This window comes from Felis catus, chromosome A3 (genome assembly GCF_018350175.1).
Source record: "Felis catus isolate Fca126 chromosome A3, F.catus_Fca126_mat1.0, whole genome shotgun sequence".
NCBI classification, from domain to species: Eukaryota; Metazoa; Chordata; class Mammalia; order Carnivora; family Felidae; genus Felis; species Felis catus.
Genome location: NC_058370.1, coordinates 43,911,534 through 43,937,149, shown reverse-complemented (window position 1 = coordinate 43,937,149; position 25,616 = coordinate 43,911,534). Strand labels below are relative to the sequence as shown.

Below are 25,616 nucleotides of genomic sequence, written 5' to 3'. Positions count from 1 at the left end.
ATTAATCCTGAACAAGGGTGTGTGTTTTTGAGCTGGAGACAAGGACTTGGGTGCAAGCACGTTTATATGGGAAGTGATCTTAGGACACCAAAGTGAAGGAGTGGACAGAGTGGGGCATGGAAGAAGGGGAAGCACATAAAATGCATTTTATTGAGCTGATTATTGGTGTGGGAAACCACAGCCCAATCTTGTTGGGATCCCTCTGAGGAACCACCTAGAACACACCACAGAATTGTCCCTTCATGGATTGAGGGATGTCCTCATAGTGTTAACTGACCCACGCCTGTGGGTGACAGCCAGGGGCAGGCTGCGTTACTTCCAGCGACTTCACAGAAGGTCCTGATCTGCAGCAAAGTGGGGGTGCATCGCTCAGATCCCCTTTGAGGTAGGACATGCCATGCAGGTGCAAGCAGCATGGTAGGATACAGCCAGAGAGGGCTTCATGGATATGTGGCCCCTGTAGTTACACAGGATGTCATAGTTAGAAGGCCCCCACAGGCCCCACACCTGGCTTACTGCCATGCTTCCATCATCTTGACATTCTTAGTCGTTTTGGGGCAGGGGCCCCCATTTTCATTTTATACTAGGGGCCGCAAAATATGTCCCTGGTCCTGCTAACAGCCTGCAGCTTTAACTCCTCAGGGTCCACATTGACTATGAAGCCAAATTCACATTCTTCTTGGACCAGTGCCCAGCCAATGACTGAGCAAGGCTGTGATACAAAAAAGGGCCTAGAGATTTCCATCCAACACGGGACTCCTCCGATGGGTAGTCTTGGCTGCTACAGACGTTGCCAGGTCTGCACTAGGGTCTAACAGCTCCCCTATTTTTTCTTTTCTTCCTTTCTTTTCTTTTCTCAGCTGTTACTCCCCAGTAAACCTTCTGCACTCTACACTTAGACCCAGGATCTGCTTCCCAGAGAAGACAAACTGCCGCCACAATGGAAGACAAAGGTTGGCATGGGGGTGTGATGTGAGACAAGAACGCTGCATAGGTCACTTCTGCTACCATCCAGCCCCTATGAAACTCTTGCCCCACCACCCAGCAAGGGGTTGGCGATTTGTTGTGGAACTGTAAGCCTGGAATGTGTCCTACTGGGGAAGCTGTCCACATCTCAATGTCCACCAACCTTCATCTTTACACATGGCTCAGACCAGACAACTGGGTTTTGCCTCAGTTTCTCTTTTAGTGACTCAATTCCTTTGACAAAATTACTGGGTTTTGCCTCAGTTTCTCTTTTAGTGACTCAATTCCTTTGACAAAATTACTGTGACTTGTGTGCCAGTTCTCTGACCCACCACCCTGCCTAATTCTTGCCAATCTCCCTCCCTATGCTAGAGAGGGAGAATCAGTGAAAACCATTAAGCACACTGGGCAGAGGACTTTGATGCTTGGAAAAGCTACAGTCCAACACCTTTCTGCACCCACCTCTCCAAATAACACACAGATGACACCAGTACCTATCATGTCTTTATAGCAGCTCTCTTGTGTAACTAGGAACTTTCACCTTCTCTCTGCCTACATGTCCAACATTAGCTGATGACTTCTTCTTGAGCCATTTTTCACAGAAAAATAAAATTTATGTCTCTCCACACAAATTCTAGCATGGGTGAGGAGGCAAAATGGTGTTATTACACAGCATGTGACTGGTCAGTCCATCAGTGTGTACACTTTATAATGATGTCAATAAGTAAGCAACCTAAGTATTCTCTCCACATCTAACTAGGCCCTTACCATAAATCTAATGAATATATGTATGCACACACTATATGCACCTCCATTTCCAAATATGTACAATGCCACTGAATTCTTAGTATGTGGGGCAGATTCTGTTGCTGTCCCACCCCAGAGCCTCTCGGTTAACCTCTTGAGTTCACCTGCAGCTATGGTGGACGGTTCCTGTGTGCACTGGTGGCATCCACCTGAGGAGGCACCTGTATCTTGCAGCTTCTGTCCCTGATAACCAGAGAAAGCACCAGGGGTCCTTGCTCAGACCATGCACAGGGCAACCCAGAGTGCTAAGGGGTCCAGGTTGGCCACCAAGCAACCTCAACCAGTAAGAGAAGACAGCTGGTGGATGATCACTCCAGTTTCCCCACCCTTCAACCTCTCCATGGGGCAATTCTGTGCCAGTGATTCTCAAACTTTAGCATATATCAGGATCACTGGAAGGCTTAAATAACATGGATTGCTGAGGACCACCACTAGGACCGATCAGTAGGTGTGAGGTGGGTACGTGGGAATCTGCATTTCTAACAAGCTCCCAGGTGATGCCCATGCTGCTGGTCCAGGGATTGCACTGTGAGAAGTGGTTATTCCTGGGGTCTCCAGTGGCATGGAGTCCCTATTGCCCACAGAGGTAACCCTCCTGGTTAGCACATGCTTTTTTAGCTTCTCTCTCTTTTCAGTCTCATTTTCCCCATTCCCTTATTTGGACTTCTTGGACTCACCTCCCAAATAAAACCCCAACACTCAAGTCCTTGTCTGGGAGTGTCTGCTTTTTGTGGGACAGAAGCAGGATGCCGTGGTTTTATATAATCTTTCCACAGAAAAGCGTAGTATGAGTGTGGGATTCCTGAGGAGGTCCTGACACCCAAAATATCAAAACCCATCGATTTAGATAAAGCTTTCACTTCACAGATGGTCCATAAAGGTTTTGGGTCTTAATAAGGAAGATTCAGACCAGAAACAGTATCTCTTGGACTTTGATTCTCTCACACTGCTTACTTAGAAAGTAATATTTTCCTGAGGCCACATGTTGAATCATGGCCATGAGTCTACCTGCATGATCAAAAGGGTCATGTGTGTGCACACATAGGTGTGATTTTGGTGGGGGCACGAAACAAGAGAGAGGGAGAACACCCACTAGGTCATCCTTTGTCAGTTCTCCCAGGATTTTCTTTATGCCCCAAATTGCAGTCTTGGAAGCTTTGCTTCTCACCCAAAGTATATACTTTTTAATTGAGATATAATGGATATTCAACATTATATCAGTTTCAAGTCACAACGTAATGATTTGAAACATGTATATGCTGCAAAATGATAACAAATCTAGTTAGCATCCATCACCACACACACTTTTTTTTTCATGGTAATGAGAACTTTTAAGATCTGCTCTGTTAGCAACTTTCAAATACACAGTACAGTACTGTTAACTAGAGTCACCATGCTGCACATGACATCGCCAGGACTTGCTTATTTTATAAATGGAAGTTGGTACCTTTGATCACCTCCACCCATTTTGCCCACCCTCCACCTCCCACCTCTGTCAACCACTAATCTGTTCTCCATATCTATGAGGGTTTTTTTTTAAGATTCCACAAAAAAGTGAAATCATACAGTATTTGCCTTTCTCTGACTTATTTCACTTAGCATGATGCCCTGAAGTTCCATCCATGTTGCCACAAATAGCAGGACTTCCTTCTTTTTGATGGCTGGGTAATACTCCACTGTATCTATATACCACATTTGCTCTATCCATCCTCCATCTATGGACACTTAGGTTGTTTCCGTGTGCTGGCTACTGTGAATGATGCTGCAATGAACATGGGAGTGCAGCTATGTCCTCAATATAGTGATTTCATTTCCTTTAGATATATCCATGGGTGGAATTGCCCCATCATATGGTGGTTCTATTTTTTTTTTAATTGAAGTGTAGTTGACACATAATGTTACATTAGTTTCAGGTGTACAACATAGTGATTCCACAAGTCTATATTCTCACTCCAAGTGTGGCTACCATCTGTCACCATACAATGCTATGACAATATCATTGACTACATTCCCTATGCTGAAACTTGCACCCCCATGACTTATTCATTCCTTACCCGGATGCCTGTACCTCTCACTCCCTTTCCCCATTTTGCCACCTCTCCACCCCACTCCCTCTGGCAACCACCAGTTTAGTTTGTTCTCCATATTTATGGATCTGTTTCTGGGATGGCTCTATTTTTAATCTTTGAGGAACCTCCATACTGTTTTCCATAGAGGTTGCACTTTCTATTTTTAATCTATCTGGGAAGGCTCTGGGCTTTCTCTGCCCCACTCTGCAACAGCAGATCCTCCAGAGTCTCCCCATTAAGGAAGCAGATCTGCATTGTCCCTCTTTGGCCATCCACTAAGCCTGTTTCTGCACACATTAAAGCATTGGTGGGGTGGAAGGACCCAGTCGTGCCAGCCCCCTCCAGTCTGCTGGCTGTAGACTAAGCAAAGACAGCTGTGAAATTCCCTCTGACATGGCTTATACAAAACCTCCTACATATTTGCAGACAGTGGAGCAAGTGGCGGAATGCAAGAAGAAAATGCTGGTGCTCTAAAGCTGGGAGAGAAAACCAATTAGTCGGGACCTCGGAAAACCCCACCAGCTGTGTTCCGGGAGAAGTAGCAAGTCTCTGCTGGTAGCTCCCAGGGCCTCCATCTGGCTGTTTACCTTCGGCTACCTAGTATGATACTGTGCCCTGTTTTCCACTGCTCTCTCCATGACCTGTAACTTAGCTGACATTTGGGAATTTGTTTCTCATAAACACTCTTCTGCACATGTCACCCCATGGTGCCATCTGCTCGCGTGCATGACCTCCACCTCCACCAATATCTCCACTGGATTTTAAAATGCTCTGCTCTTTAGGAGCTGCTAAGAGGCACTGTTTGGGAGCCTTGCTGCCTCCAATATCCCCCTCACAAATTAGGAAATGTACTGTCAAATTCAAAGACAACATCACTGTCCTGAGAGAAATGGTCTATTTGGAACCATTGGCCTTGAATGAATGTAGAATTCATTTTCCAAAAGGCTGATCAAATGACCCTGTGGTTGGCTGAATAATTACTTCCTAACATGTCCCTGTCCCAATCCCTGGGACCTGTGAATGTTACCTTACATGACAAAGGGGATTTAGCAGATGTGTGAAATGGGAAGACTATCCTAGAATGTCTGCATGGATGCAGGTGTAATCACAATGGTCCTTATAAGAGGGAGGCAGGAAGGTCAGAGTCCAAGAAGGTGATATGATGATGAAAGCAGAGACTGGAGTGATTTGCTCTGAACATGAAAGAAGAGGGAGTACACCAAAGAAGACAGGCAGACGTAAGAAGCTGAAAAGTCATGGAAACAGATTCTCCCCTCAGAGCCTCAAGAAGGAACCAGCGTTGCTCACACCTTCCCATTAGCCTAGTGAGAGTGATTTCAGGCTTCTGACCTCCAGAAATATAAGAGAATCACATTGTGCTGTTTTAAGCCACTCTGGTTATGATGGTGTGTCACAGCAGCCACAGGAAACCAATAAGACTCTTTGTTCTTTGTGGAGCCATTACCTCTTTATATGGTGCTGACTTTCCAATTATACCCCTTGAAGCAACAGGTAAGCCCTGAATAGTGGACCATAGGGCAGCAAAGCTAACATCTATATCTACTTCCACGGTCTGGTCAACTGACTAAAAACTATTGTCCTACTTCTCTTGACTCAATCAGAAAAGTGTTTAACTGCCCATAATGAAGTGACTGGCTCTCAAAGCAGGAGTCCTCAACTCAGCTGTAACTGGACTCCTTATTAGGCTATTTCCCATGAACTGATAGTTGTTTTGAGGTGAAGCCTGGCTTCTTGGAGAGCTTTTTGACCCAAGGTGATCAAGTTCAGGACTCCCCCAAATACAGAAACTTCCTGAAAAGAGAACTCCTCGCTGCCTGCCCCAATTGCACTTCTTTCTGTGGTGACCATGGCTGCAGACTACATCAGACTCCCCTGTCCCTCCCCCTTGGGGATGACTTTGCTAGTTTGCTAGTTCACCAATCTGACAGACAACACGGGCACACTAACCTTACATCCACACTAAGGACACCTGTGGACACAGGCTGTGGATTTCAAGGGCAGTCAAGTCCTCTGGGGGAGGAGATGGGGGTCAGTGTGCAGTCTGGGTTCACACCATCATTTCACTGAAGATCGTGGGCCAGGGCCACCCAGAGCCCAGGGGGACGATGCCCCTGCAAGCTTACCCAGTCCTATGGCCGGGATCTAGTGCAAGGAAGCCAGCAGCAAGTATCTGATAAGCAAAACCAGCTTGGAAGCCTGGAAAAGAGGAATCTGTGGGGGAAGGATCAGCAAGACTGGGCTCTGGGCACCACCCGGGGCGTTCTCATTTCCCTCTATTCATTGCCTGCCATAGTTCCTGATTACAGTTTTTGCTCCCGTCCATCTCATATCCTTTGCATTAATCCTCCCAATTTAAGCCAATTTTATCACATTGTGTTTGCTAATTTCCCATTTAGAGCTACAGGGAGGCAGGTTCCCACCACTTCCTGGATGGCTCAGAAGCCAGCTGAACAGTGAAGATGCGGGAGTTCTTTGCTTCTGGAGTCTGCCTTTTGTGCACTAGTGCAGCACTAGCTGTGAGATACAGACAGACCACAAGCAGGCAAGCAGCTGCTTCCACTGAAAAAGCAACAGAGGAGTCAGGACACAGGAAGCAGTGTTGAGAGAGGGAAGGTATCAGCTAAACTACTAATTTTGGCTCTCAGAGATACACACCGAGGGCAGAAGCAACTGGTTTGCCACTTCACACTCCCTTATTAAGCTCAATAACAAAGATATTTTCTTCACCTCCTTGTAACAAGAAATGAGGTCAGCAATGGGTTGGCTTGTCAATAGTCTAATGTGGCCAAAGTGGCCACCCACCCACCTAGCCCTTGGAAGATTTTGCTGGGCCACCCAAAGGACACTGTATCAGTTAGCTATGGCTCTGCCACACATTTCTCTAAAATGATAACAACGTAGTTAGCTCACAATTCTGTGGGTCAGAAATTTAGGCCGGGTTCTGCTGGTTGGTTCTTCTAATCTCTGCTGGATGCCCTCATGCACCTGCAGCCAGCTGTAGAGGGGCTCTGCGGATCTTGTCTGAGTTCTCTCACATGTATGGGCCTCAACAGGGACAACGTGGCTCCAGGTGCTGTAGGCCTCTCATCCCCCAGCACAACAGCCCTGGCCTACTAACACAGTAGAGTCAGGGATCTGAAGGAAGCAAGCAAAAGCTTGCACAGCCCCATGAGGCACAGGCCCCTCTCTACTCCATTCTATTGGCTAAAGCAAGTAAAATGGCTAGATTCAAGGGGTATGGAAACAGACTCCCCTCTGGACAGGAGGGGCTGCAAAGTCATAGTGCAGGAGAGAAAGATATGGCAAAGAATGAACAAGTGTGGTCCTTTTTAGTCTTGGCAACTTTCCATAGCTTGCCACAGGATCCTTTGACCAGTTATCACAGAGTCCAGAAACTATGAAAACAGACTTAAAATATCCTTCATAGAGCAGCTTTGGTCCAAGAACACCCCAGGACTGTCCACTTCACATGGGCTTAAATTCAAGGCACTTTTTCATCATGCTTCCCATGGGACAGCTCTTCAATCTCAACATCATCAACTGGCAAAGTAGCAATTTTCCAAGACCCAAGTCTGGGTAGAAATTTCCTAAGAGTTCAGCAAAAACAGGGAAAAGAACCCAACTCTGAGTAGTTTAAGAAACTGATTAAAGTGGGAAGGCTTAAGGAATAAAGATGGGGCAGATTAAAGCATGCAGAGACTAACCATGGGAGGAAGTCATTACCACCCCCGGCTTTAACTGGAGTCCAGTGAGCACTAGAACCTTGGAGGAGGAGCCATTGGACAGGAGCTACAGACATGGAAAGATATGGCCATTTGAAGAAACTTGGCCCAGGCAGGTAGGAAGGAGAGAAGAGACACCTTAACCTCTGTCTTCTTTCCTTGTGGTACCACCCAGTGAGCAAACTGAACTGGAAGCCTGAAGGCAAGAGAGTCCAGTGATAAAGCCCGCAGAGGTCAGCCTCTCAGGACACCCATCAGGACAAAGAAGGGTGAAGAACAGGTTGGAGGGTGGGGGGAGGAAGCAACACAGTGCCACTACTGCTGACTACTACTGAGCAGTGACACCAACCACAGTGGACACTGCTGTTGTAACCATTCTCACTGTGACCTCAGAGAATGGGGTAGCTCACATCACTGCTGCCCCACCCTTCCAGGGAAGACTGTACTCTGTTTCTGGCTTCTCTCCAGCACTAGATCCTGTGCCCAGGTCTGAAAATGGATGCAGCAAGTCTGAGCTGGCAGGATCTGAGGCACACACCTGCACCCCGGCTACAAAGGAGTGTGAAAAAAACACTAAGCATCCAGCATTTTGTAGCCACTTTATCTGGGGGTTAGGTCTTGTTTTCTGTCAAGATAAATAAGGTGGGACATTTTGTAAACCCATCAAGGAAGTGGTGCTAATGCTGGACAGCCAAGAATAAGGACCTCCACAGAAGTCCCTTGGGCAGCTGCATGTCTGCTGTGTGCAGTAGGCCAGTCCCACTTCAACCTTGACTCTCACATGGACAGTGGAGCCTGGGATGGTGGCTTCTTGGTCAAGCCCATCTGTAGACATCCAGGTCCTTCTCTCCCAACTCCTTACCATCTAGAAGTCAGGTGCACTGGAGGGATTGGGGCTGCAGGCATACCAGGAGGGAGGTGCCCTTCAAAGGAAACACAGATAGTGTCTTGATAGGAAACCTAAGGAAATGAAAACAATTATGCAACACTCTGCTAGAGTGACACAGCCTCTACATCTTTTGCCTGATGTAGATATTCAGGAATCTCCTGCCTTCTGTCAACCAAATCCTGGCATGAAGACTTGCCTTCCTCTGCCTGTCAACTGCATTCAGTTCTCATTACAACCTCCCCAAGATGAGCCATGTGTTCCCTGTCTCATTCTGACACGTGGCATTAGCAGCGAGGGTGGACTTTGAGGGGAAGGAGGACTAATTTAGAATTAGCCTAATTCTAATTTAGTCTAACCTGGAACAAATGGTTTTCAGCACTCACCTAACCAGGATGCCCTATGAATCTGGCCCTGACCTACCCTTCCATTGCAAATATAATAGCTGGTAAGTATTGAGTGTTATCTATGTGCCCAAGATGTGATTAGGTTTCTTCCTACCTAACTACCTAACTAAATTAGCTTTCACACCAACTCTATGTAATAGACAATACTATTATTTCCCTTTTACAGGTAAGAAACGGAGGCTCAGGGGGTTAAGGGACCTATCCAACGTCACAGCTGGTAAGCAGCAGAGCTGGGATTCAAACCCAAGCAGAACATAAGCTTCTGACCAATAGACTCTACTGCCCATGTGAATGGTAGTCCCAGCAATTCCCTCAGCATATGCAGGATTCTAAAGTTTATATGTCATTTAGTTTATATGTGTCTGCTTCAATCACATTTACCTAGTGACAGCCTATTTTGAAAAATTTTCATATATATGTGGTAGTATGGAAAAAATAGCCAGAATATTTTCTAGAAGAAAATACTTTTTTTAAGTTTATTTATTTATTTTGAGAGAGAGAGAGAGAGAAAGAGCAAGAGGGGAAGGGGAAGAGAGAGGGAGAGAGAGAATCCTAAGCAGGCTCCACGTTATCAGTGCAGAGCCCGACACAGGGCTCAATTCTACCAACCATGAGATCATGACCTGAGCCAAAAAAAAAGAGTCAGATGCTCAACCAACTGAGCCACCCAGACGCTCTATGGAATCTGCTTAATCATAGAACACCAACAAGTAACTTCCTTGGACTGCATGGCAATAACAGTTTCCAAAGATGAGGCCAAATTTTGCTTTTGTGTGTCTTCACAGATATGTTAAGGGGAAGAGAAAAGAGGAATATCAAACAGAGCTACTAAAAAGTCACACGACACTAGGAGGCTCCCATTCTGCAAATCAATGTTGTTAAAATTTATGTTCCTTGCTAGCCTACCGGGCCTGGGGTTTCAGAGTGAATAAATCAAACAGTCTTGATCTAGAGCCTTTTCTAGTGATGACAAGGATACCTCCAATCAGACCTCCCTTCCTATACTCAGTTCAGTCCATAAACAAGCTCAGGAAATTGCTTTTAATATTTTGTTCAGAAAAAATATTAGTGAGCTTTTTGGCAGTAACCACTAAAGCAGAACATAGATACTCTATGACACAATAATTCCAACTCTAGGTACACACCCAACAGAAATACATACTATGTTTACCAAAATATATGTACTAAGATGTCTGTCTTTTAATAGCCCCCAAACTAGAAACAACTTGTGTCTCACAACAGCACAATGAACACATAAACTGTTTTGTATTCACATAATATCACATACTATAAAGCAATAAGAATGAACAATCTACATCTACATACAACAATTAAATGGAAGAATCTCACAGATACAATGTTGAATATAAGTAAACTATTCATACTGTATGATGCCATCTGCATAAATCATGTTGTAGTTATGTCCTGCTGTGTAACAAATGATACCATAGTTGGTAGTTTTAAACAACATTTGTTTGCTCATGAATCTGAATTTGGGCTGGGCTCCATAGAGCAGCTCATCTCTGCTTCACTCTGAGGCAGAAGGGGACACTGGGAAGCTGAAACCTGTATCATCTGAAGGCTCCTTGCTCACACATGTGATGGTTGATGTCCTCTATCAGCTGGATCCTCAACTGGGACTGTGGTTGGAACATATACATGTAGTCTTGCAAGTGGCCAGGTTCCAAGGGTAAGAATCCCAAAAGGATCAGCAAATAGTCATACTGCCTTTTATAAATTAGCCCCAGAAGCCACGTGGTGTGATTTCCACCATAGTTAACAGGTCCACACATATTCAAAGGGAGAGAATGGAGATTCCACCCCTCAAAGGAGGAAGGTCAGCATCACATTTTCAGAAGAGGTAAGATGGGTTACATTAGTACATTCATCTTTGAAAAACATACCTACCATAATATACAAAATAGGCAAAACCAACCTATGGTTTTAGAAAGAAAGATAGTTATTACCATTAGGAAGAGGGCAGTGACTAGAAAGGAACATGAGAGGGGTTGCTGGGGTTCTCATAATGTTCTATTTTCTGAGCCAGGGCTGATTCACTTTGTGAAAATTCATCAAGCTGCACTGATTTGTGCACTTTGTGAATGTATACTATAATTCAGTAAGAGATATTTTTTAAGAATGTTAAGAATGGTATCTTGACAAAGCTTGGTGAATTCAGTGGGTCCAATCCAAAATTTCCTCAACAATAGCCCCAGTCACTTTCACTGGGATATATGATCATAAGGTAAATAAAAGCACTGTGGTAAGATGTTGGCCCTCTTACTGCTGACTTACAACTTGTTGGCATGGAACCAATGGGTTTCCTTTTCTCAGGGCCAGAGAAAGGTTAAAGTCCATAGTGATAGTTAATTTTATGTGTCAACTTGGCTGGGCCACAGTGCCCAGGCATATGGTCAAACATCATTCTGGACACTCTGGAGAGTGTTTTTGGATAAGATTAACATTTAATCCAATTAACATTTAAATTGGTGTACTTTGAGTAAAGCAGATTGGTTTTTTATGTGGGTGGGCCTCATCCAGTAAGTTGAAGGCCTGAACAGAACAAAAGACTGACATCCCCCAAGCAAGCAAGTGGGGATGTTGCCAGCAGATCATCTTTGGACATGAACTACAACATTAGCTCTTTCCTGAGTTTCCAGTCTCCTGGCCCACTGCAGATTTTGGACTCACTAGGCTCCCTAATCACATGAGCCAATTCCTTAATATTCTCTCTCTCTCTCTCTCTCTCTCTCTCTCTCTCTCTCTCTCTCTCTCCATACACATTTTGTTGGTTTTGTTTCTCAGGAGAACCCTAACTAATACATCCATATTTTTGGTGCCTGGCTTATGTTCTTTCTATGACGTAAACTAGATGTCAGCTGGGTGGTCTATGCCTCTCAAGAAGCTGATAAAACTTTCTCACCCCCAATTTCCATGTCTGTGTGAGGTTTCAAAGCTCTCCCTATGGCCTCTCTTCATCTAGAGGTTTCTTCTAAATGCTTCTTTCTCTCTTAATACTGTCTTGTAATTCATACACAAACCCAACCCCTCACTGGTTTCCATTAAAAAAAATTATCTTAAGCATTTCATGAGTTCATTGACTTTACTAAAATTTTGAGACAGTAAAAAACAGATACTTGGATTAGTCAGCTATTGCCACAACATGTTGTGTAACAAACATTCCCAAAACCTAGTGGCATACAATAAGAATTTATTCCCTGATCACATATCAATGGAATGGCTGGGGTTTGGCTGATTTAGTGTAGACTTTAAGTAGGCATGGCACACATTGTGGATTGGGTACAGGTGTGTTCCACATGACCCTCATTGCCCTTGGTCTTGCATATATCCAAGGCATGTTTTTACCATGGTGAAAATGAGAAATGCAACACAGCAAAATCCCTGCCCAAGAGCATTTTAAGCTTCCATTCATGTCATATCTGTTAACATCTCATCAAACAAATCAAGTGGACAAACCTAAAGTCAAGAGGTGGGGCCAACACTCAGCCCCCCATCCATGAGGCCACAGCAAAGGTGTGGCAATATAACACCAGAGGGGAGGGGAGAACTGAGATTAGCTATTCAAACTCCCACTGTGGGGTCTCCTGCCATCCCTCAGCCCCACACCACCTCCCTCTACTTTCCTCTTTTCACTTCACCTCCCCCCAGGGCTCCAGAAAAACAACCTCCTCTTCATCTCTGCAAGATGGTTTCCCTTTCATTCAGACCTGAAGCATTGTTTCCTTCTCCAACCTCAGCACATCTCCTTAGTACAAATAGATCTCTCCCACCCATCTCCAGGAAGCTTGCTAAAAGATTAAATTTGCCTAAAATGTACATGTAGCTTAGGCAGAGCCCCTCAGTCTGTGGCTATTGATGCTGCTGAGCCATCCACTATGTCACTCTACAAAGAAAAATAAGCCATCACCGTCCACCCTCCAAACTCTTTCACTTGTGAGCTCTCAAGTCAGGGAGATGAATATGGAATTTCCAGACTCCCAAGCCATTCAAAATAAAGAGTCAGGTTCCCCTGGGGAATTGCATGAGTCTCTTTCTGAATGAACCTCTGTCCAAAAAACAAACAATACAAACTTCTTTCATAGGAGTCTCAGGGGCAACGCTTTCATGGAGCAAATCCATCTGCTAGCCCTAAAGCATATCCCCAGGCAAGCTGGGAAAATCAAACAGAAAATTAAGCCTGTGCTCCAGCTCCTCTCCCTGGCTGGCCCTCCGTCCTCATCAGTGCAGAATGTGGCTCACCCTACTAGGAGGGCCGGTGTGTTGAAGGCGAGGAGTGGGAGTGGGAGGCAGCATCGCCCCAACCCTCCAGGGGCTGCTCTGATGCTGACTCTTTTCACAAAAAGATAATGAACACACCCACAGCTCCTCTGGGTCTGAGGGCTGACATTACCTTTCCATTTTGCTCCAGAAACATCACTGAGCTGTGTTAGTAGGCTTGTTTTGGAAGAGTGTGGGGAATGGAGCAACATCTATTGCAGACAATATCTTCAGGAGCCATAGAAAAGTCAAGTGTGCAGACACAGGCTGTGATCATGACAAGGCAGCAGACTTGTGGAAGGTTTGGGTCCTGGGAGTCGGGGAGCCAGCCTACAGGCAGCCATGGGGATACAGTGAGGCACTGATTCTAAGACGGACTTGGTTCCCCATCTGAACAGCCCCGAGCTGGGATGCATCTTATTATCAAAGGTTCCTGAAAGACACTTCCTCTAGGAAGTAGCCGTCTAGTAACTGTGGCCTACATGTGCTTGAATGTCAAGAGCACCAGTATCAAACCTGGCAGGGTGGTGGCAGCCAACAGCAGAGCACCCAATTGGTGGGGGTGGGAAGAAGGTGAAATATGGGCTCAGCAGCCCCCCATAGAGCAGGAATTGAAAGCAAGCTAGCTTTCCATAATGACAAAACCAGCTTATAAACCCAAAGCCAAGGGCTTTTAGTTATTGTATGGATTACATCTAGAATTGCTACACCAACATATCTCTTGAGGACACTGAGGACAATACTTCTGGGGAGAGAGAGGGAACCAGTCAAAAGTGAGTCCGATTAGCCGAACTTAACAATTAAGTAAGTGTTAAGAAATCTAGAGTACGTTCACCAATTTGTTTTGCTTGTATTTTTTTTATGTTCACCAAAGAGGAATATATGATAAAACCTTCATGTAATTGAGTCTGAAAGAGTGCTTTCAATAAGTTAAGGATAAATTCTGAATGATAAGAAAGCAGGATGCCAAAGTATTCATGGCAATGCTTTTTCTTCATTGGTGAGACAGCAATAAAAATGCACTTTAAGACCAGGTGGGGCTAAAGACAGTATTTTATACTGGGCTTCACCAGATCCCAGATCTAATCTCTCACCCCAATCACAGTGCTCAAAAGGGGGCCAGATGCAGGCAGAACCATGAGCCACATTGAGTTCCTAGTCCACATCCCCACCCTCACTTTATGTCACTTCCTTCTTAAATGAAAAACCTCTTCCCTCAGATATCAAGTACCACTGGATCCCTTCTCTGGGTCAATTCTCAGAAAAAGCTTTGTTCCTTTCTTCTCCCTGGGAGACAGAGGACATGGAAGGCTCAAGAGAACATGTGTTCCCTAGCATACTTGCATTTTAGCAGTGGCAAAGGGAAGAGCCTCTAAGAATGGGATTCAGGCACTGGCAGTCAGAAAGGAAGGTTGGGGGAGTGAGGAATGAGTTCTTACCCACCACTCCTTGAAATCTGGCAAAGTGAGCCAATGAAGACACATGGACAGCCTAGACAACCTAGGGGGAATGGATTTGAATTTACAAAAGAATGTGCCTTCTCACCTTCAGGTTCCAAGTAAATGTTGTAGGTGTTTCAGAAAATGTTAAATAATCTGCATGCCAGGGAGATAGAAAGCAAATCTGGAAACTACCCACCAACAGTAGATTGGATAAACACATTGCAGTATATTCACAAAAGGAAATATGGTGCAACAAACAGGACAGGCAAGTCAAAGAATGTACAAGAAACTCATGAACGGCACAGATAGCACATTGAGCCAAAGAATCCAAAGGCATAAATCATAAAGAGTGCATGATTCTGTTTATATAAGAAGCAAAAATAAAATTAAATAAATAAAAAGCAAAAGCTGGAGAAACTAAACAATGTTATTTTATGTTGCGATTGCTGTTTCCCTTGGTGGGAAGACCAGGAAGGGACTGGGAGGTGGCATAAGGATGCTCGGAATAGTCTGAGTGTGGTTACATGCATATGTTCACTTTATGAAAAGTCATTGTACACTTACAATGTATGGACTTTCTTCATGTATGTATGCTTAAAGGGTTTCTTTTAAGTTTTAAAACTTAGTTTTAATAAAAAGTGTTTTAAAAGGGAAGATTCCTTTGGTCACTGAGACTAGAGAGAAACCCAAACAGGCTGCCTATAGGATCTAGAGAAAGGAGACTCATTGGTTTCCACTTCCATCATCATGCCTGAAACTAAAGCATCACTCCAAGCTAATTATATATTGTATGTCACTACAACTTAATGAAACAAGGCTCGGCCAACAAAAAAGAACTCCCTTGACAGCCCTCAGAAATGCATTTCACACATGTGTCAATCAAGGCTTTGAAAGGCGTCAGCTTCCTTCCCCGGGACCCCATTTTTATTGAGCTGTTATTGACATATAACGTTGTATTAGTTTCAGGTGTACAACATGATAATTTGAAGTGTGTATATATTGCAAAACAATTACCACAATAAGTTCACTTGACACCCAGAACCTCACCTGGTTACAAAGTTTTTTCTTGTGATGAGAACTTTTAAGATTTACTCTTTTATAAGCTTCCTTTTTAAAGGAAGACTTCCAGCATATGCATGCACACGCATGTGCACACATGATGCACTCAAAACCTCTGATAGCTGTAATTTGCAACTTAGGCTAAATCATAGCTCTGTTTCATTCATTCCATTTGTCTGTTTGGTGGCCCCCAATCTCTTTCCAGCCAGTTTTTACTTTCCCTTCCGCCAACATTCAATAAGCCAAATTTAACAGTGAGCAATTATTTATTTGGCCAACATTGACTAACACCTGCCATGGCATAGTCCTGTGCTAGGTGTTTGATATAATCTGACAACAATCATACGAGGCTGGAAACATGGCCATTTCACAGATGGAGAAACTGAGGCACAGGGGGCTCACAGGGCTTATCCAAACACAGCAAGAAGGGGAGCTGTGATTCACCCAGAGTTCCATTCCTTGTTGGAAATTATAACCTTGATTTTCCAGTTATCTAATACTGCATAATGAGCCACCACAAAACAGCAGCTAAAACAGGAACTTGCTTTGCTCAGAGTATGAGGGCTAACTGGCTCAGCCGGGCAGTCCTCGCTCAGGGTCTCTGATGAGTTTGCAGAGAGATGTGGTATGACTGCGTTCATCTCCAAGGACCCCTTGCTGGGGGTCTGGGGTCCTCAGGCAGGTCTCTCTGTATCCCCATGTGACATCTCCATGCAGCGACCTCGGGGTGGCAGGACCTCTCACATGGGCTGAATGTGTCCATGAGACCCTGGCAGAAGCCTAGGAAGCCATGCAGCATCACTTCTGCCACTTTATAACCAACAGGACCATCACAAGGGCCCCCCAGGTTCACAGGGAGGGGACCGAGATTCCACCTCTTCATGGGAGGAGTGTGTAAGAATTTGAGGCATGTTTTAAAACCACCACCACCTGTACATTATAACTGTGGATACTGACAACAATTATTGCCCCAATATTTCACTCTCTTCCCACACTTGTTTGTTTTATTTATTTATTTATTACTATTTATTTATTTATTTATTTTAATTTTTTTTGAATTTACATCCAAATTAGTTACCATATAGTGCAACAATGATTTCAGGAGTAGATTCCTTAATGCCCCTTACCCATTTAGCCCATTCCCCCTCCCACAACCCCTCCAGTAACCCTCTGTTTGTTCTCCACATTTAAGAGTCTCTTATGTTTTGTCCCCCTCCCTGTTTTTCTATTATTTTTGCTTCCTTTCCCTTGTGTTCATGTGAGAGAGAGAGAGAGACAGAGAGCAGGAGAAGGCAGAGAGAGAGGGAGATACAGAATCTGAAGCAGGCTCCAGGCTCTGAGCTGTCAGCACAGAGCCTGATGCAGGGTTCGAACCCACAAACCGCCAGATCATGACCTGAGCCCAAGTTGGATGCTCAACCAACTGAGCCACCCAGGTGCCCCACCACCACCACTTCTAATTGCAAAATGCACTTCCCTACCTTCTGATTTTGGGTATGGCCATGTGACTTGCTCTGGCCAGTGGGATGTTAGTGCAGTGATGTGCCCATGAGATTGGAACAGGTTTGTGCAAGCAGGCTTGCCATCACCACGGGTGAAACACACCTGGTAGGGCCAGGCTGCTGGTTGGAGGAGGAGGAAAAGGGGTAGGGACCAAAGCAGCACAGTCAAGTCACCCCAGCCACACCTGGCCAAGATTAGAGGACCCTCAGCCAGCCTGCAGACCCAGGAGAATAATTCAGCATCGGTCAAGCCACAGAATGTTGACATAGCCTGTAACACAGGGCTTTTGTGGTTCTAAGTAAATGGTGCACCGCCACACAAAAATGACATGGGGCCCATTTCAGAAAGAATATTTAGGAAATGTGAGAAAGCCTTGTGACTAATAGTGTGTGAGAGCTCTGGCTAAGATGAAGACATCGTAAATAGGAGACAAATTAATATGTCAGCCAAGCTGGTCAATGACATTCCAGAATGAAACTACAGGGTGGATTTGTCCAGAGAGTCCCATCAAAGCCACTGCCTGAGTCCTGCTCATACCTGGCTGCCTTGAACCAGCTCACTGATAACCTGCTCATCGTGATGCTTGAGTCCCAGAGGGTATGGGATACACAAGTATGTGCAAGTGGATTTTGTGCTGTGTGCGGAGTATGAAAATGGGACAGCATCTTTGGATGATTCTTTGTAATGACGAACAATTAAAATTCCACAGTCACTAGTCCATTGTCTTGAGCTCTGACGCTGGCTATTTCTTTAAATAAAAGGGAAAAAAAGAAAGAAAAATTTATTTGACCTTTATTAAATAAACTTCTCTCAGAAAAATGATCACCTATGCATTACTGATTCACCTACGCAACCCCATCCCTTATGGGGCCGGCCCTTTTCCACCACCACAATGTCTTTCCTAAGAGACAGGGGAAGTAGCTCAGTGAGAAGCATCTGGAATCAGAGTTAGAGAACTCTGGCGCTTGCAGGAATGTGGGAGTCCACCTAATCCAACTTATCTGATTCCCTGAGAAAGGCAAGGCTGGAGCTCATGGAGGGCAAGTTTCCTCCTGGTGGTCACACAAGTGAGGCTGGGAACCTGCTTGGAATAGAGCTCAGGTCCACCTTTAGAAGATTCCCAGGAAGACCAGTAAAACCCTGGGATTACAACAACCATAGCCTTGCATTCTTCAGTCCTCTGGATTTAAGTTTATTCCACTCTGAAAGGTAAACCCAGGATTAGGTGAATTTCAAAGTCCTATCTAGCACTTTGATTTGTGTTTTTTAAACAATTCTATGGGAGGAGGTTAAGGACACTAAACCTCTCTCAATAAGGTGTTTGGAGTCAAACGTCCCTATTTTCAAATCCTGTCCCCATCCTTATCTTGTGCCCTTGTCCAAGTCACTCAACTTATCTTCCCCTAGATGATCCAGATGACCCAGCAGGCAGAGTGAGTCCCTAGCACGGCCACATGCAATTCAAAGGCACTCGGGGTTTCTCTGTTTCCCAAAAAATAATTTGTTATGTGGCAGTTGTATTTATTGGAAAGATGCTCTCCTGAAGACCTTGTGTAAATCCCAGATCACATAAGGCAAGACCCTCACAAAAGTTGGTGGGTTTTCGCTTTACCAGCTCAAGCAGCCTGCTGCCATGGGCAGTATCTTAAACGCACCTTACAAACCATTCTTTCTTGACAGCTTTCAAATTTTGCAATTCCCAACCAACTTTAATGGAATGATACTCTATGTTTTTATCATGAAGTGAGACTTTGTTATAATTTTATATTAAATGATTTCAGAATCACATCACTCAAATTCACATTAAAAATAACTAAAATTATATATAATAACATTTCAAAAGACATCAAACCAGTCATCATGGAGAAAAACCCAGACCTTGGTCTATCTTTGTGCTTGATTTATAGTTTAGCACATTTTTTATTTCTAATCACATGTGTTAAGTGGGAGGAAGCGCCATCATCTTTTTGAGGCCTAGCCCTTGCCAGGTCTTCACCCTCCCAGTAGAAATGCAAATAATTTCAGGACCTCTCCCAGTGGAGATGACAAGGGAGTAAGGTGACTGGCACCTAGACAAATGTGCCCAAGATGCCACCTCACTCTTTTCACTGACCTGACATCTCCTTTCTCAGGTAACTTTCAAATACTGACTCTCTTTTTTTTACGAATTATAAATATCCAAGGCAAATGGGGATCAGCTGGGGTTGTGTCTCCCGTCACAGGCTTGAAGAGAAACAGGCCCACTGGGGATGGAAGGATGGCATCGCACGTCTGGTTGGCCATAGAACCAGGATGCCATGGCATTCTCTGACCCTCCTACAGCTTCCCACTGCCTCACGTCCCCCGCCTGCCTGCTGCACACCATGGCCTTGCCACAAATTCATGGCTTCAAGGTTCCTTTAGACTTAGGAGAAAAGATAGTGCCATTGGGAATGGGCGGCTTTCTTTCTCCCCTTGGCTGTTTCTCTTCTTTTTTTAACATCTTATTTTTTATTTTTATTTTTGGAGAGTGGGAGAGGGACAGAGAGAGAGAGGGAGAGAGAGAATCCCAAGCAGGCTCCACAAAGGGCCTGATCCCACAACCCTGAGAACATGACCTGAGCTGAAATCACAAGTCAGACACTCAACAAACTAAGCCACCCAGGCACCCCTGTTTCTCCTCTCGAGCCTATTTACTGACCCATTAGGCTGTAGCCTGGACAGACACTGATACAAAACCCTCAGTTTCCTGGGGCAGAGTCTTATATTTAGGTCTTTTGTCACTGTCCCTTCAGTGATGTCACAGAACCACCTTCATCATGAGGTTTACCAACAGAGCCTGGAGGAATCTGGGGTACCAAAAACTGTATCCTCTGGAAATCCCAGCTTTATGAGTCTTTGGACCCAATTTGGAGAGTAACATCCCCCATCTGAACCTACTCTTCCATTATACAGGGCCAGCCAACATTGTGTCCACATCTTTGCAGGCATTTCTCAGACTCAGATCCCGTGAGGAGGACAAGTCCTATCTCCAGACTAGAAGGCCATGCTCTGGCTGGCTCCCATGCCTGACCAGCCTTCTGACAATATCCATCACTGACCACCATGCTCCAGCCCCACAGGGCTGGTCTTCTGTTCCTGGAATTTATCTTGCTCTGCCAGCCACAGGATATTTGTAGATGCTGTTTCCTGTGCCTGGAATGGTCTCATCTCTGCCCCATCTGAAGTTACCTCCCACTCACTCTTCTGATCTCATTCCTCAGGAAGCCTGTCCTGACCCCCATGCAGTGTGCAAGAACCCCCTCAGCTTTTTCTTATGAGCTCTCACCACAATGTGTAGCCAGGGATCACACTGGAAGTTCCCTGAGGACAGGAAGGGTCCATACACTGCTCACCACTGCATCCTTTACACTCAGTACAAGGCCGAGCAGACACATTACATAGTAGGTGCTCAGTAATTATCACTGAATGCATGAATATATGCTTAGGGGTTGGCAACATCAACAGTTTGTCCCTTTTCCTTATGCAAAGAGCAGGATTCCCAAGGAAGGAGATAGTCAAAGGGAGAGGTGCCAGCCTTGAACTGTCTTCCTAACTCCCGACTTCTCATCAAACTCCCCCAGAGGCCCTTCTAAATCCCACCCCCCAAAACATTTGTGCTTTGGAAGCACTCCTGAAGACACCCATGTTTGAATGGAGTCCTCAAGCCTTCAGAGAAGTTTTGAGATCGCTTGCCTGTAACAGGTTCCAATCCTGCTTTGCAGGCCACCAGGGACTCAAATAAACTTGAAAAGCTAGGGGATCCTTTTGTCTAAAAAAGGTGTCTTCAGCCATGCTCTTTTCTTTATCCTCGAGGAGAGAGAAAGCACACACAGCTCTACCCCCTTATTGGTTAAAATCCTGATTAATATATGTAATTCCCTGGAAACAAGCACGAACATCTCCAGAAAAATCTACCAGTCCCCCACTTAGTACACTTAAGCTACAAAACAACAAAAAAGGTACTTAGGGATGAGGCACTTTCTGATCAGTTAAGGGAAAGCCTTCCTCGGCCGGAAATGTTCCAGAGGCTGCCAGACAGAACCATGGAGATAGTCATTACTCAGCTGCCCCAGTGAGCCAAGCGGCCCTCCACCATGGTATTTTCCTCGACTCCTCACCCCACCCCCATTTCCAGATCACTCCACACTCCTCCCCCCTCAAGCTGTGGGAGCATCCTCAGGGGCCTCCTTCCCATCTGGGTTCACTGGCCACCTGCAAATCTCGTCCTGGACTTCAGGAGCCCCCAGCTGTTTTTCAGAGTTGGCTAAACATGAACTTAAGTACACTGCTGGGCTATATAAATATTGTGCTCCACAGAATGGTATAAAGCAGATATTTTTAGGAGGTCACAGATGTTTCTTGTGATTAGCCAAGTTACAATTCTGGAAGAACTTTTTTTTCCACAAAGCAAAGTTAAAAAGGATCTTCAGCAGCAGCTTGTGGGTACTCCATGAGGTAGGCCAGTGCAGGCACTGGGCAGAGTTCTTTCCAGCTAGAAGAGTTTCCCTTCAAAACCCAGCAAGTGGGGTCCAAAGTCCATGACCATGGAGCAGGTCAGACAACAAGTAAATCCCATGCCCAACCCCAACATGAGTTATTTCTCTACCTCTGGACTTGCCCCGCCTCTCAATTCATGCCACAAACATTCATGAAGCACCTACTTATGCAAGATGGTATGCCACGGCTGTCTTTGCAAACTCAGATACTAAGCGACAGAGAGGGACTTCTGGTCACACGGACCTACAAGAAGGCTCACAGCAGCACTATTCAAAATAGCCCTGGAATCAACTGGAAACAATCTGAATACAATGAAACACCACTCAACTGTGAAATGAACAACCGTAAGTGTAGTCCCTTTTCCTTATGCAAAGAGCAGGATTCCCAAGGAAGGAGATACTGGACAGTATACCTGAGTCTCAGACACAGAATGCTGGGTGGAAGAAGCCATTTATATATATACAAAAACAGGCAATACTAAAATCTACAATGTTAGAAGTCAAAATAGTGGGTACCCTCAAGGAGGAAGTAAGTAGGAGGCAGCATGAGAGGGGGGGTCCTGGGTACTGATCTTATTTCCCAAGCCAGGTGCTGGTTATGGGGGTTTATTCCATTTAGGAACGTCTGTTGAGCTGCACACCTAGGATTTGCAAGCTTTTCTCTACAAAAAGTGTATTTAAAAAAGTAAATGAATAAAAGCAATGTGCCCAAGGTGCCACAGCTAGGAAGTGGCAAGGGCAAGACCCAGCCCCAGGCAGTCTCATCCTAGAGTCCAAGCTGTTACCCCCAACAAGTTAGAGTCCTGCTAGGGTGGCCAAACTCAGCACCTACTACGGTCCATTTTTGGATCTCACTATCACTGTATACTCCAGTTGATTTCCACCTGCCTGAGAGCTTTCTTAGGTGCCTGGAGCTCACTCTGCCTGGGAGCCAACAGCCCCTGGTCCAGGAGCAGCTATCCACCAAAGGCTGATGGGAGTTGGTTTAAAAATTCCACAGCCTTTCCTTGGTGAGATGATTCTCTCTAAAGTGTATCTCCTTGAACATCCCCATGGGTTCAATTACAAACAGGAATCTCCTGCCTTCCTGTCCAGTCTCATAGTCCCCACTCCCTGACAGGTGTTTCCCAGGACTGCCTTCCAGGTAAGCTGCTGTCAGTCAAATCTTTGCCCTGTGGTCTGTTTCCAGGGCATCAAATTCAGGCAGCCCCTTCTCAGAGAGACCTTCCTTGACCACCCAGCTCCCCGTAGCTACATTACCACTTTTCTCCTTTTCAGTTATACAGTCAACCCTTCAACAACATGAGGGTTAGGGGCACCGACCCCCCGCCATGTAGTAAAAAAATCTATGTATAACTCTGACACCCCTCATAACTTAACTACTAATAGCCTACTGCTGACTGAAAGCCTTCCCAATAACATAAACAGTTGATTAACACATATTTTGTAGGTTATATGTATTATATCCTGTATTCTTACAATGAAATAGAGAAAAGAAAATGTTATTAAGAAAATCATAAGGAAAAGAAAATATATTCAAAGTACAGTACTGCATTTATCAAAAAAAAGAGTCTACATGTAAGTGGACCCGTGTCCACTGTGGGACAACTGTGCTCACCTTCTGAAATCATTTCGCTTGGTTATTTGTTTACTGTTTGTTTCCCCACCACCCACATATGGCCCCCATCCAACAATTTGTCCAACAATGAAAGCCTAGGAGAAGAGGAACCTCTGTTTGCTCAGCACTTGTCCCCTAGCACCTAGAACCAATAGTGATTTCCAGAGTATTTAGTAACAAGTATGGTAAAGAAGAAACCCATCATAATGGGGTCTGACCAAAGGGAACAAATCCTGGTCTCATAAATCACTGGTGTAATACCAACATAATATCATTAGTGTCTAACAAATGATAAGTGCTCAGCAAATATTTATTAGATTACTGAATTAATCAGCCTATGAACAAATGAAATCTGGCAGCTCACTACTAAAAATCCAAAATCTGCCCTAACTTAAACTCTCCAGAACAGAAAGCTTGCCCTTGTTGCTGATGCTTTCCTGGATCTCATGCCTAAAGACATGTGAACAAACCTACCTTTGGGAGCTGAGACTGCCATTTCCCCTCTGTGGAGCGAGGAAATCAGCTGCAAAACAGTAGGAGCCCTAACAGTTGCCACAGGTCCCAGAACCTCAGGCTGGACTATACCCCAGCATGGGTAATCAGACAAAACTCCATGGGGGCCATGAGTCTTTTGCCTCATCCCTTCCAGGCCCAAAGTAGGCTAAGTCTTTTCTGAGCTGAAGGAGGTGGATCCCCAAGGAAGCTCTTTTAGCCCAAGCCCTGACCTAACTCCTTTCTCCAGCCGAACCTCAGCATACTTTAGCCTCTCTAAACCCAAGATTCCTGCCCTGAGTGTTGTTTCCCAATGAAGAGGGGTCCACTTTGCAACCTTCGCCAGGAAAGCTGCCTATTGTCAGGTTTTCCCTAAAGAACACAAGGAAATGTGAGACAAGTTTCAGTTGGGTAAGTCAAGTGGAACCTTTAACGCTTCAGGAGGGCACTCTTTGAAGAAGGGATCTATGTGTAACCGTTTAGAGTAAGTTAAAATGCAGGATGGAGGGGGTCACCTGGGTGGCTCAGTTGGTTGAGCACTGACTTCAGCTCCAGTCATGATCTCACGGTTCGTGAGTTCAAGCCCCAACATAGGGCTCATGGCTGTTAGCACAGAGCCCACTTCAGATCCTCTGTACCCTTCTCTCTGCCCCTCCTCCACTTGCACTCTCTCAAAAATAAATAAAACATTTTTTTAAATGCAAGGTGGAGAACAGTCTCTGTGGTCAGCTATTGTTCCTGTAAAAACAAAAAAGTGGAAATTGGCACATGTACATTAGGGGGATTTGTACCTATCTGGGAGAGCACACAAGAAACTGGTAACTCTGGGTGCCTCTTGGCATAAAATTAGGAGAAAGGAGTCAGGAAAAGTATGAAGAAGCAAATTTTCTTCACATATTCTTTTGCACTATTTGAATTCTTTTTCCATGTGCATAGTTTTCAAAAAAAATTAAGGAGTTTGTTTGCTCATTCTACAAACATTTAGGGAATGTACAGTGGGTACCAGGCATTGAAAGGATGAGACAAAGTGAAACCAGGCCCTGAGTGATCCCTACCCTCAGCAGTGTACCAGCACAGGGAGGTGTGCAGGCCAGCCACATCTCCCATCATCCACGCTGAGACCCTTCTGAAGGAGGCAGTGCCACAAACCGAACATCAAGCCAGAAATGTAAAATGAAACTGTGCTGAGCAACCCAAGGTGTCTGGATGGCCCAGACAGGAGGTCAGGCACCCACAGTACGTGGGCCGGAAAGAAGAGGGTCAGAAGCACTGCGGGAGAGGAAGCTGACAGTGGAGTTGGGGCAGCTTCCTGGAGGAAGGGTGGGTAGGGTTTAGATGGTAGATTTGGAGGGGTGGGGGGAGGTGAGCAGAACATGGCCCCAGGATGATTCTATGCCCTAGTCCCCAGGACTGTGGATGTGATGGCATGTCATGCCCATGAGTATACTGCCTGTCAGCTCAAGCTGCCATAACGAAAGTACTGTGGACTGGGTGTTTTTAACAACAGATAACAGATACTTATTCCTCCAGTCCTGGGGGCTGGAAGTCTGAGATCAGGCACTAGCATGGTCAGTGGCAGGTGAACTCTCTCCTCCTGGCTTGTAGGTGACATCTTCTTGCTAGATCCTCACATGGTAGAAAAGAGGGAGCTCAGATAAACTTGGGGGAAGGAGGCATAATCATTCAGTCCATAGCATCACCTTACATGGCAAAAGGGAATCCATAGATGTAATTAAGGTGACTCATCAGTTGACACGAAAATAGGGAGATTATCCTGGATTTCTGGGTAGGCCCAACACAATCCCTCAAGTCCTTTAAAAGGAGGCAGA

At 45.1% G+C, this 25,616-nt stretch overlaps 1 long non-coding RNA gene across 1 annotated transcript; it reads left to right on the top strand.

The window, feature by feature from the left end:
- The first annotated feature begins 8,036 nt into the window (after nucleotides 1–8,036).
- LOC123384384 lies at nucleotides 8,037–9,831 on the top strand. The gene is made up of 4 exons (XR_006595407.1): nucleotides 8,037–8,227; nucleotides 8,851–8,919; nucleotides 9,045–9,095; nucleotides 9,664–9,831. It is a non-coding gene; the product is annotated as an uncharacterized LOC123384384 (long non-coding RNA).
- The last annotated feature ends 15,785 nt before the right edge of the window (nucleotides 9,832–25,616 follow it).